Consider the following 14,127-nt stretch of genomic DNA (forward strand, 5'->3'; position numbering starts at 1 on the left):
TTAACTTTGACAAAATTATAACTTTCAAACTTTTTGGATTTTCTCAAATCTCGGGGAGAAAAAAAAAAAAAAACATGGCGTTGAACGTATTCGTCAAACTCATTAGGAACCAAACATTAAAGGCGATGCCGGCATATCAAGATAAGGTGGTCATAACGGCAGTAGACAGAGCTTATGAGGCCCTGATGATGAAAGATGCAGACAACAAGGATGAGAACGCTCAGAAATTTGTTGAGGGATTGAAAATAAAAATAAAAATATGGTGCTCCGCTAATCTCAACACTTTGCTTCATCTACAACACAACTGGAAACAGATTAACATTTCTTGGGTCCCACTATTGGGAAGGGCATATTGGGGATTGTCCATACCCGTTGCTGCTCGAAAATGGTCAACGGGGTGCACTTCTTCACGTCCAGGAGTCTCGATATGCTGGATCCATTGCAGCTATCATATCTCATGGTTAGGATGAGAACGGAGATGCTTTTGACTGGATGTTGTCTTGGTACAATCCATACAATGACAACGACTGCCTTAGTAAATCTAATTTTTAAAAATCCGTATTGATTTGGTAAATATTAAAAGTTTTTTTCCAATATGAGTTTTTAGTTTTAAATCATATTGTATTTTTCTATCTTTTATATATAATTACATACCTTGATCTTTATATAATTTGTAGATTTATATTGAGATTCATGAAGGTTATAGTATCCATGACGATATGTCGAGGAAGTTGAGAAAATTTGATCTCCACTATAGCAGTGCCGAGTTGAATGGATGCTACTCAACTGTAATAACTGGCTACTCAGATGTTATAGACTCTAACAATAGGATTTTTACTATTTTTGAGAGAATAATGATTCTGAAAAATGCATTCATATAATGAACACGAGAAATGAAATATAGGCATACTCAGTTAGGATCTAAATTGATGTAAAGTGGCATCTGTATTTAAGACAATATGAACTCTGGAAAATTATTGAATAAACTATACATTCTAGATATGTATTAAAAATAAATAAATAAATAAATAAAAAACTTTGTGTATTTTAAGGAATAAGATTTTTTAGAAACCATGAATATTTTTATTTTTATTTTTATTTTTTTTGGTCAGGTAAAAAACTAAGCTTTTACTGCTTGGATCCTTTTTTCATTTATTTTCACTTACTGTTTAAATAAATATTATATTATTGGAGACAAAGAGCAGAAGATTTGGACGGTTGATAGCAAACAAGGCTTGTACGTACAGACGTATAAAGCTAAGTCACAAGCATTTGTTTGATAACATCTAAATCTGGATTATAATACTTCAACCAAAAAGGAAAATAGATAAGTTAAATGACGCAGGTGCAAAAGATATACCAACCTTCTCCAGACAAGTGGTGCATCCTTATCCAGAAGAAGTCCTAATATCGACATACACTTAACTCTGTAGCTCTCAATTGGAACCCATTTTCTTACCTACAAGAGAAGAATATTAGAATGTAGAACTCATAATTATATTCAAAACTAGCATAGCATTTTATGTATATTGTAGTGCAGAATGATACCCATGCACTCGAGCTAGTGGGACAAATATCCGAAGTAATATATGAGTTAACAGAAAAGTGAATAACCAAAAAAAATAATAATAATAACCCAATGGATACATGTTTCTTTTATTTGGAATAGAAATACAATCAGAAGTGATAGGGAATACGAAACATCTGTATTCCTGTGGTTTGGGGAGTAGGAGAGCGGAGAAGACCACCATGGCTTATATACTAGCCATTTACATCCAGAACAAACGGCTTTTAACACAGCAGACACAAAACAAAACTAATTAGAATGATGGCACTTTGGACTAAACAAAACGGTTTGTGTGGAATTAAACAACAAACAAACACTTGCTAATGATGAAACCGGAACTTGTTTTCATCATTATTTCCCAACGGATAATTTGATTCAAATGTGGACGACTGGGAAATCCTTGTTGGTTTTCGGGATGAGAACAGGAGTAGACTTCTTTCTGGAGTCAAGCCCAAAAATCTCATCGAGGTGAACATCATGAGGGCCAAATACTTCTGGATGCAATTCCTAATCGAAATGGTACAAGAGGCGAGCAAGTGCAATCTCCATGGTTGCTAATCCAAATGCAAAACCAGGGCAACCTCTTCTTCCTCCTCCAAATGGTACAAACATGAATTCTTGATCCTTGACATGATCAACATCTACAACACTACCAATCTTATTATCCTGATTATCAATAAACCTCTCAGGATTATAAACTAGAGGATCCTCCCATGACTTTGGATCCATTCCGATGGCAAAAGTATTTATCACAACCCAAGTTTTTGCAAGTATTTTGAAGCCATCGAGAATGCATTTGTCCATGGATTCTCGAGGAGCCAGTAGAGGTGCTGGTGGGTGCAATCTCATCATCTCCTTCACCATAGCTTTCATGTAATGAAGGTGTTGACGATGGGTCTCATTAACTTTTCCTATCTCCGATGTGACTTTTGTCAGGACCCATCCAGGATCCTTCTCTGGAACCCTTGATATGCCCTGATCTCAAGGGAAACCCTACCGGACCGTTCTGAGGAAAATCCGACGGCATCTTCCCTAAGGATAAAGCATGCCCAAAAAAATATCTGTACAAAAACACACTCCTATATTGTACCACCTTATCCCTCCCACCTTACTACACTTAAATTTCACAAATGATAGCATTTCGATAACAAATCATATGAAACACACACACATATATACAATAGAAATAATTTACTAAATAACCAAAATATACCTTTTAAATATTCACGTCCGCCCGCACCTGTAACACCCCGTCCCAAAGTTTGACCGTCGTTGAACCAAGAAGGGATCAAATGTTGACTTCTTGTTCCTGATGGAATTTCACATTGACCGAGGTACCGTTAAAAAGTACACATTATCACGAGTTCATAGACTAGTAGCACGTCAAAAATGGAGCTACGATTTGAAAGTTATGAGTAAAACAAATTGAGGTCCAAACTGTCCAAGGGGTGCCCAAGTTGACTTTTTGTTCATGCAAAGTTGAGCTTTGAGTCATGCATGGTTGTGAAATACTCGTCGATACGATTTCATAGACTAGCGACACGCTTAAATTGGACATCTTGTTAAAAAGTTATGGACATGCAAAGTTTTCCGAATATCGTAATATTTTAATATATTTTGACTTGAGTGAACAGTGTGTGCCACGTATCGTATTTTCAGCCAATCCCATGAGTGAACAATGTCACCCACCGGTGGCTTTTATTTTGGCAAAACACGTGAGCCGGGAGGGAGGAGAGAGAAGGAGAAGGAGGAGAGAGAGAGAGAGAGAGAGAGAGAGAGAGAAACCCAACCAGCCAACTACCATTCACCCACTTCTAGCAACCAGAACAATACACGCACCACCCTATCTTGAAGCCCACCTTAAAATCGGCCGGCCAGCCAAAAATCACAGCCAACCGACCACCGACGCACCCGGATCGAGACTTTTTCCAGCGGCGATGCCGATTACTTCAAACCCAGATTTCTCTCTATTCTGACCTCCGTTTGCCTCACCGTCAGTCCCGTTGAGTCACCCATTCCCTTATCTACCTTCCCACCAAAAATCACAACCAGTGGCCACCGGACGCGCAGCCGGCGGTGACGGGTTCCAGTGACTATAGTGGCTCGCCAGGAAATCGACTTTCCGACGAGTTTCCAGCTGCACCGCCCATCCTTTCCCACTAATTTTGACCCTATGAACCCAAATCCGAAGTCTTTTTCCTCCAATTCAAGATGGATTGAGAGAATCGAGGACTTGAATTTCGAGAGTTTTCCGGCGAGATCCCGGCCACCTCGGGTCCGATCTCCGGGAAGTAAGACCAGATTCGTAATCCTCGTTCCATAAACTTCGTTTCGGTAATTACTCACAAATTTTGGTTAACGTTTGTGTTAAACCCCCCGGGTACCGGATATTATTTATCCGAATAAAATATTAATTTATTTCAGTTGTATAATATTGTTGTTTTAGGAGCACATGTGCGTCGTGAAATTGATCCCATGGAGGATCTTGTGTTAATTGCGTGCTCGAGGTGAGTGACCCACCTTTAAAATTATTTTCGGGTGTTAAATTATATTTATTTTGTGATAATTAAATGTTTGGATTTAATATTTATGTGTTAATTATTTAGCAAAATTATATTTGAAATTTTGATGGCACAATTTGAATAAATTGAAATGTGTATGTGCATTAAATAACATATGATTTTTGACAGATTATGGAAATTTAGATTTTATGGAAATTTGATATTTAAAGGAATTGTGATTTTAATATTAATTGATTTATTGTGGAATTTATTTGTGAGTTTATTTTGATTAATAAAAATGCATTTATATGGATTTATGAATTTTGGAAATTTTATGGGATTTTAATGAAATTATGCCTATCTTGAATTTTAAGGATATTATTTTAAAAATTATGCTTACGCATCTGAATATTGTAGATTAGGAAATTGATGCATTTGAAAGTTGATGGATTTATGACGATGATTTATAAAAGAATTGTGGAAAATTTACGGGTTTAATTTGATGGAATAAACCCGGTAGTATTTATGAGATTTTGAGATTTGAAAATAAATATATTGATTTTATGATTTTTAGATGCACCATACACGTACTAGTGTTTTTATGCATGGATATGATTAGCGCGCAGGTGGACGTGGTGAGTGCAGGTAGGTGTAAGTAGCGCATAGGTGATTATGGAATTGTCCTGTGGTTGCCATCAGATGAGGGTAGGCTGCCCCTCCATGGCCGGGACGCCTGTTTACAGCGGCCCGGTGGGACGCCACACAACCGTATGCCAATTTCTCTCTTTAATCTCCTGTCTGGCGGTGCTTGGGACGCTGGGTACCGTTGGCGTCACTGGTATATAGTGGGTGCATCAAGTGGTTTTTGGAACATGATTTTCAAAATAAATTTTTTGAAATTATATTTAAATTAGAATGTATTTAATGTTGTTTTTATTATTTAATTTAATTGGAGATTTTAATACAAATTTTAAGGAATTTTATTATGTTTTAATTACCTATTTATATTAATATTTTAACAATGCATTTTATCTTGATTTTACTATTTACATTAATTTGATGAATTTAAAGAGATCTTACTATGTTCTTACCATTTATTTTAAATAGAGGTTTTAATTTGATTTAATCATTCCTTTATTTAATTGTTCAATTAATTCATTTATTCTAATAATTTTAATTATTTCCTGAATTGTCTTAATGTAAGTTTCATTAATATTCTTGTATTATTTGTTTATGACATTATCAATCATTTGGTAATTGTTACAAAATTATTTTTATTCTATTTCAATTTATTTCATTATAAATTTGGATTCCTGAATTATCGTATTTTATTGGAAAACTATTGACTAATTGTTTTCTTTAGTTTTCGGGGCATACAAATAGCGGGTTTTGTTAAACGTTTTAAAAAGAAAACTTTTCCAACTGAGTGAATCGTGAAGGTTTTGAGGAAAAATATTATTTTTAACTACCTATTATTTATTTACTTATTTCTTATTAATCAATTAACTAAGTTATTTACCCTTTTATTATTAGTATTATTGTATAGTAGATTGGGTTACTCACTGAGATGATTAGCATCTCATATTTTTAAATTTCGTTCCCTTAGGTCCAAGTTAGTTGACGTTGATTGTCCGGGGGCGAACTCGACATCTTAGTTCATTGCCGAAAGTCCAAGAAGCATTTCCTCCATTTTTTTTCTCTCCATCTTGTATTGCTTCATTTGTCATTGTATTAATTTCATATTTATTTGTATAATGCTCTGTATACTGTATTGGACACATTTTATTAAATATTGCATTAATTCCCTATTATTATTTTGGAGTATTGTAAATTTGTGGAAACAAATTGTAGTAAGATAGGAGAAATAAGATGGTGTTTATAGAAGTATGTTTTCAGTGCAGGAAATTTGTGGTAAGTCCAACCCTTAGGGGAGGTTCTGCCGGATTTTCCATTGAAAGGTCCGGTAGGGTTTTCCTGGGATCAAGGTTTGTCTAGGGTTCCGGTGAGGAATTTTAGATGGGTCCTGACAGCATCACCCACTTAGTGCCATACTTTTCCAAATACACTTCAAATATCATTTCAACAACATACCAATTCGTAATATAGAAAGAAAAGGAAAACAACATCACATTAACAATAATAAACAATAACAATCATTTTAATGATGATAGTATTACTGTAACTTGCCCGAGGGCTATCATATTACCATATATGCCCCAAGACTATCATACTCATTCGAAAGCGATCACCTGTCCAAGGGTTATCACATAACCACACCTGCCCAAGCTATCTCACCTGCCCAAAGGCTACCACTCGCCCGAGGACTATTATACTTGTCCGATGGCTATCTTTCTTGCCCGTAGGCTGTGATACTTGTCCAAAGGTACCATACGATAATAATAATAATAAATAAAGGGATCAACAAGTATAAATAATCATAATAAATAATAACAACAATCTCGATAACAATAACAATAATGATTAAATAAATAGTTAAATACAATTAATAGTAATTAGAAAATAATAATATCGATTAAGAATATTAGTAAGAAATTAAATCATAAATAGATAACATAACATAAATACATAAAATAATATCTTAAAATCCATAGCATATAACGAAATATGCACGCTCGTAACGGAGATACATACGATACCCTCTAACACGCTACGTGATCCATGATTCCAGCTGTTGCCGGTACTCTGCTGCCAATACAGACCAGAGTGGTTGCCCATTTGGCCGTCCGATCCCCTGGACTCGTAGGCAATATAGTTATGAGGCTAGCTATACATGGGCCACATTGGTTTGCCACCTCCGTATGGTATGGTATATACAATATAATATCAAATAATATAACATATAAATATATATATGTATATATAAAAAATACTTGATGCATCATACTATATACCAATGGTGTCCGAAGGTACCTAGCGTCCCGAGCACCAACTGATGGGAGATTAAAGAGAGAAACTTGCATACGGTCGCTTCGGCGTCCCGACAGCGCCGCTGCTTATAACTGTCATCCCGGCCATGGAGGGGGGTGGCTTATGGCCACTATATCAAACATGCTTGCCCTCAGGTCCATAGCAACTCACAGGAGACATTACAACTTGTAGGCTCATCACACTCCACCTGCACGCTAATCACATCCACAACTACAGAATACCGGTACGTGTATGGGTGCATCTCAAAACTATAAATTTGTAATATTATAAAATAATTAATTTTGATAAAATATAGTCGAATTAATATGCTTTATCAAATATATAAAATTTCATGCTTAAATAAATAATTAAATACATAAATAAAATTTTGATCACAATAATTTAATATAGTAAATTCCTCAAACATTCAAATCAATTTATACCAAAATTATCATCAAGGCCACATACAATTTCACATATAATTAAAGATATAGAAATACATTTTATTATATGCCATCCATAGATATCTATGCATATTCACATATCTATATGTTCATACATTTAGATATATATATATATATATATACATGTAAAACCTTTAACAAACAATTTAACAAGCGCAATGTCCACATGCGTATGTATACATACATTTTGGTATGCATAAACAAAGACTTCAACAATACATATTTAAACGGATATATATATATATAATGCATGTATTTACCAACATTCCCATACACATGTATATAGAAAAGCACACACACACACATATATATATACAATTTAATTTAAATTTCCATTTTTTTTCACATTTAATTTAATAATTTAATCAAAAATAACTTCTGAAATACATATCCACAATTTACAAATAAGATATCAATGTGAAACTAAAGATATGGAGAATATAATTCTAACCTTCGATTGGCTTGAAACTACCGGCAGTGGCCAGAAATTTCGTTGGAAGCCGCTGCCAACTTGCCCCTCCATTGTACGCCATGAAGGAGCTCGAATTGGAGCAAACGAAGGTCACCATTAGCTTCAAAGGATCCAAATTAAAGGGAAGGGACCGAGAACACAGTCGAAAATGGTGGGAATCTGGTGACCAGACGGGGTGCTGCCGCCGGCTTCCATGGCTGTTTCTCGGTGCATCAATGGCTTCCCCGGCGATCAGAGCACACTTTGATGAAGCTCACATGATGGGCTGCCAGGTGGTGTGGTCAGTGCAGCTTGGGTGCGCCGGAACACGGCGAATTCGGCCGGAGAGAGACACGGCTGCCACTTCCACCGCCCGATCTGGGAGCGTCGCCAACCGACCGACCACCAGATTTGGTAGCCAAGCTCACCGGTGACTGAGCTATGCCGACGGCCGACGCATCTGAGCAGTGGATGATCGGAAATGATGAAAGCCGATGGACCCAAAGGAGAGAAGAAAAGAGGAAGAAGGGAAGGAAAGGAAGAAGAAGGAAGAAGGCCCGTGAGCGTATTTTCCCCACGTGGGGAGAAGAAAAGAAAAAGAAAATAATAGAAAATAAATAAATAAAATAATACTAAAATAATAATATAAATAATAACAAAATAAAATAATATAATATTTAATTAATACAACACATGGCAGTTTTCCATCGTGACATGTGGTTCTCTTTAACTATGATACATGGCAAATTTCAAATGGTGACACATGGCGCAACTTTAAGGACTCCTTCAAGTATTTTGCTACCCAGTAAAACCAGTATTGGAAAATACAATTACAACTTTACAAACCCATAACTTGCAAACCGCAGCTCCGTTTTCAACGTGCTACTAGTCTATGGACTCGGGTTGATGCATACTCCGCAATGGTACCTTGGTCAATGCAAAATTCTCTTTGAATAAAAAAGTCAACATTTTGACCTACTTGGTCAACCCTCAATCAACGTGAAAATTTCTGATGTATTTCAGAACGGGATGTTACAACTTTCCGAACCTCTTCTTGTGCCTTCTTCATCACTCTTGGGTGCCTCACCAACTCTATCATTGTCCACTCTAGAATGGCAGATGTTGTATCTGTTCCTCCTTCAAACATGTCATGTACGTAATAAAATCAAATATTATCAGGAGATCGACGTTAGGAGTTAATTTTTATATTAATTTGGAGATATATATAAAAAGAATCTGTGTAATGGAAATTAGTTTATATGCTAAGTAAAACTATTAAAACGTATTTTAACATATAATTAGGCCTGCAATTGTATGTTGGGTGACAATCATCATGATAGGTTTGCCGGGTGGGAAGCAATCCAATCCTTATTACACGCAGTATACTTTAATTTTTAAAACAGAATAATTAAGGTTTGAAAAATTACATATATTAAATTTGATGAAAAATGGTACTTACCACGAATAGAATCCACATCTTATTTAGCTATATCTTTTTTATTAGGTTTTAATATAAAAAATCTAATTCACTTTGTGTAGTATAGAGATAGGCTGCTTACTCAATTCATATGCCCTACATACCTACACTCAAACAAAATTGTGAATTCAAGAAACACAAACAAAAAAATTATGGTCAATGATAAAAAAAAATAATAATAAAAAAAAAATGTGCACAGAATGTTAAACTGAAAAAATTTTGCCAAAACAAAATAAAAAGGCACAGGTAAGAGATTTTTCTTTTTTCCTTTTTCCAAACAAACAAATATATCACATATATATAAAACAAAGAAATAAAAACAGATATATATATATATATAGACAATTAGCAGAGATCCGTCTAAAGATTGCTATTGTAATGTTTGTGTAATAAATAGATTTGAATGATTTGTTTTTAATGGGTTTTAATATGTATAGATGGGACCTTTGAATGGCAAACATTTGAGTCATTTGAGGCTTCATGGGTTTTGACAAAATAAGCAATTTTGAAAGAAAAAGAACGTACTTTTTACAACCTTCCTTCTTGTGAATTTTTTTTTTTTTTGAAAATAAAGAAAACTATTGTGAGAAAAACATCTCTTTGCATTGTGTGTGGCAAACTTTAGGTATTGAAAGTTCGAAATGAAAGGTTTTGGTGGTGTTTTATCCTCGAATATGAACATTGCAAAATCATCTGCACCAATAGGGTGAAACTCATCTGAAAATTGTTAAAAAAACAAATTTTAAATAAATTAAGAAAATAATTTCTAAACCCATATGTATAGTATTGAATAGATTGTTCGAAGCCTATGTGATACCATAATATTCTTAAGAAGAATTTTACCCCACCGATGCATATGGTTCCGCATGGGTGGGACAAAAATCGTCTTAAATTTGTTAAAAAAATTCAATTAAATTAAGAAAATAATTTCTAAACCTGTAAGTATAATGTTGAATGGATTGTCAGAGATCTGTATAATAACACCATATCCCTAAAACGAATTTCACCTTGCCAATAGAGATGATTTTGTAATATTTGTCTTCCAAAATACATCTGATGCTTCAGATTTTGAACACGCCACCACTAATACCTTTCACTTTGAACTTTCAATATCTAAGTTTTAACACATACAATGCAAGAAACATTTTTCTCACAATATTTTTCTCCGTTTTTCAAAAAAAAATTCATAAGGAAGGTTGTAAAAACTAAGACCTTTTTCTTTCGAAATTGCTTATTGCTTATTTTGTCAAAACCCATAAAGCCTCAAATGACTCAAACCTTTGAAATTCAAAGGTCCCATCAATATATATTAAAACCCATTAAAAACAAGTCATTCAAATATATTTATTACAAAAACGTTACAGAGAAAAAAAAAAAAAAAAGACACAAACCAGCTAGAACCAAAGCTTTGATACTGTCATCTGTAATGGGCACCTCCAAATCGTCTCGTTGTTGCATCGGAAGCAGAACATCCAAAAAATCTTCCCCACTATTGCCCGTTGTTGTTTTTGATTCATTATTTTGTAAACGCTCAATGATTATTACGTCGCATATTTTTTTCAAATCATTCAAGTTCTTTCTCCAACCTCTTCTTCATCCCAGTCACCGAGTTGATCCGCTTCCACTCGGGTAAAAAATCACCTATGTAAAACCCAGCAATCAAAACATTAGTCTCAGTTAATACATCAAGCAGATCACCATTATTCCCGAACGCCATGCGGCATAGTATATCGTTCGCTAACCTGAAGAACACCTTGCTCAAGTTCAGCTTCGACCCGGACTGATTCCGGATCAAATCCAACATCTTGTTCACCTCCTCGTCCCTGATGAGCTGGAATGAGTTGACCCCTTTCGAACTCAGTAACTCGGTGATGCAGATTTTGCATGCTTGGCGCCAGTAGGGACCGTTTGGGGAAAAGGAGACGTCGAAACAACCAAAGGACAGGTACTAAGCTGAGATCAGCTGCGGGCAGGTTGCCAAAACGTGGTCGTGGGTTTTGAGGACCCGACGAGCGAGTCGAGAGGACGAGACTATGACTGTTGGGACTTGGCCGAGTTGGGGGTGGATGATTGGCCCGAGTTTTTGGGCCAGTTGGGCTCAGGTTATGTGGGGCTCGTCTGTGAGGAGATGAAGGTGACCGATAATGGGCAAGGCTGTTGGTGAGGGTGGTAACCGACATGGCTGTGACGGTGAGTGACCTATACTTCTACTCCATTTTTGAAGGTGAAAGATGCAGAAGAGGAAGGAGGCCAAGAGTGAGAGAGAGAGAGAGAGAGAGAGAGACACTGAAAGACTGGGGGCTAAAATTATCCATTTGTTTAAAACTCTAACTGTCTGGTTCTGCTGTTATGGTCTGTTGGTTTTCTCCCATGATGGTGCAATACTTATACATAGGAAGCAGCTAGCTGAAGCTAGAAATGGGCAAATTGTCTTTCATTTTTTTGATTTAATGAACAAATAAATAAATTTAGTGGTAAATATTATCAAGTTAGTAGAAATCTACTCTTTCTCCAAGGCAATGAGGACAATTCGTCTTTTCATTTAAAAATTTTCGTCCAGTTAAACAAGGGGACAACATCCAGACCAATGAAAAATAGTACAAGGAGAACAAGCAACGATCACAAAATAAAAAAAAATAAATAAAAAAGACTTGAACATAATTTTTATCTCGATTGCTTATTATACAAAGATTTTTTTTCTTTTTCTTCTTTTTTTTTTCTTTTTTTATAAATATTATACAAAGACTTAAATATCATTTTTTAAGGTGAAAAGCTTAAACGTCAATTGTTAACTGTAACCCATCCGTCCATTCTAAAAAACATAAAAAACAAAAAAATGAAACCTGCAACTTACGCAAATATTATTATTATATTTTTTAACAAATCACTTGTTTTACAAGTTATTTAAATTTTTTTTAATTTTTATAGTTCAAATTCATACTCTCCTATATATATATATATATATATAAAAGTAAAAATGTTCTATCACTGAAATTATTCTCTTGATCACAAGTATTATTATATTATTATTATATTCTATGCTAATCCAATTAGGATGTCTCTTTCTCGTATGATTTTTTATTATTATTATTATTATTATTATTACTATTTATTTGTTGTTTTGTTCTTTTATTTCTCTTTAATACTTATTTCTAGCTGGCATGTTTGTCTGAAATACAGAATATTATGAAAATCTTTGCCCAAAAAAATAAAAAATAAAAAAAAAATTTAGTGGTGATATATAGATCGGTAATGTATTTTAAATTTTGATCAAGGGATAAGAGCGTGGAAGTTTAAAGCACCACCAACTCTGGATAAAATCATAATTTTCACTCAATATCAATTGATTACTTTTTTTTTTTTCTTTCATTGAAGGAAAAAATTTTTTTTTCTAAATTTATCAATTCAAAACTATTTGACTTAGTATATTTCTAATCATTTTTAACAATCCTATAAAGGTCTAAACGAGAAATATATAATCTTCGTACTCCCTTTTATCATTTGCTACTCGCAAAACCACGTTCAGACTCACAGCCTCATATGTATCAATTTTAATAACATGTCGTTCATGAAAAGACATCAGGAAAATAATAGAAAACTAAGAATTAAAAAAAAAAAAGCTATATTAAAAAAAAGTCATTACATAAAATGTCATTATAAAAAATATAAAAAAAATTTCAAAATCGAAATGTAATGCACATCTTAAATTTATCAATCATCAATTTTTTAAATTAAATACAGGATATTTTATCTCAAAATTTATTTTATTTATCTATAATTAAAAAAAGATTTTTGATTCTTCAAAGTCTATTGCTTAATTACTCCTAATTTATAGGTCTTTAAAAGACTTCTTTGTTTTTGTTCTTAACTACCTTGTCAGCTGTCAAGTCTTTTCTTTTCATTTTTTTTTTTTCCTTAAAAGAAATAATGATTCTTATAGAACATATAAAACACACGCCCAATTGTACCAAACAGGGGGGGGAAAAAAAATCTAATATATACACGTACATATAAACCTTAGAATTTTTCTTTTTTTTAACAAAAATTACAATATATTCTAAATTAAAGTGGGGGATTTCACCAAAATTTAATCGAATTCAGGATCAATGCATATAACACAATTATTCAATCAGTTTGGATTTATTATAATTAAATTCAAATCCAAAATCAATTCATACAACATAATTATTGAACATATCATTTTTTTTAGTTGACTTGTTTAATTCAAAATTAATATTTTTAATCAAACATGTCAACCAATCTAACACAATTACGGCTTATTTCAATTATAATTTTAAATATGATTAACAAATCAAATTTTAATTAATAAAATGCTATTACTAAATACATACTTATTTAAGGTTGTATTTTTAATCTTCATTTTTTATTTAAGAAGAGATAAATAAAATCATCAAAATAATATTTATTTACTTGAACATATATAATATATTTAATGTATGTATGGATTTATTGGGCACCAAATAGATAACAAATATTTATACAAAACCACATTGAAAAATTGAATTGAAAACCAAATGTTTGAAATTTTTTAAGAGAATACAAACTAAAAAAAAAATATAAAAGTGTTTATAATTTTTTCAGTAAATTATAAAAAAATATTTTTGTCTAGTAAAGAAATAAATGAAGTAAAAAGAAACTTTACTAAATCACATTTGATTTTAAGAATAATTTTTTTAAGAAATAATTAATATGTATTTTAAAATGTTTGTCCTTTTAAA

At 33.4% G+C, this 14,127-nt stretch overlaps 1 pseudogene; it reads right to left on the reverse strand.

Annotated features, from left to right (window-relative positions):
* Window positions 1–1,942: 1,942 nt before the first annotated feature.
* LOC107426101 (tryptamine 5-hydroxylase-like) lies at window positions 1,943–11,568 on the reverse strand (annotated as a pseudogene).
* Window positions 11,569–14,127: the final 2,559 nt, after the last annotated feature.

Source organism: Ziziphus jujuba, chromosome 6 (assembly GCF_031755915.1).
Source record: "Ziziphus jujuba cultivar Dongzao chromosome 6, ASM3175591v1".
Lineage (NCBI taxonomy): Eukaryota > Viridiplantae > Streptophyta > Magnoliopsida > Rosales > Rhamnaceae > Ziziphus > Ziziphus jujuba.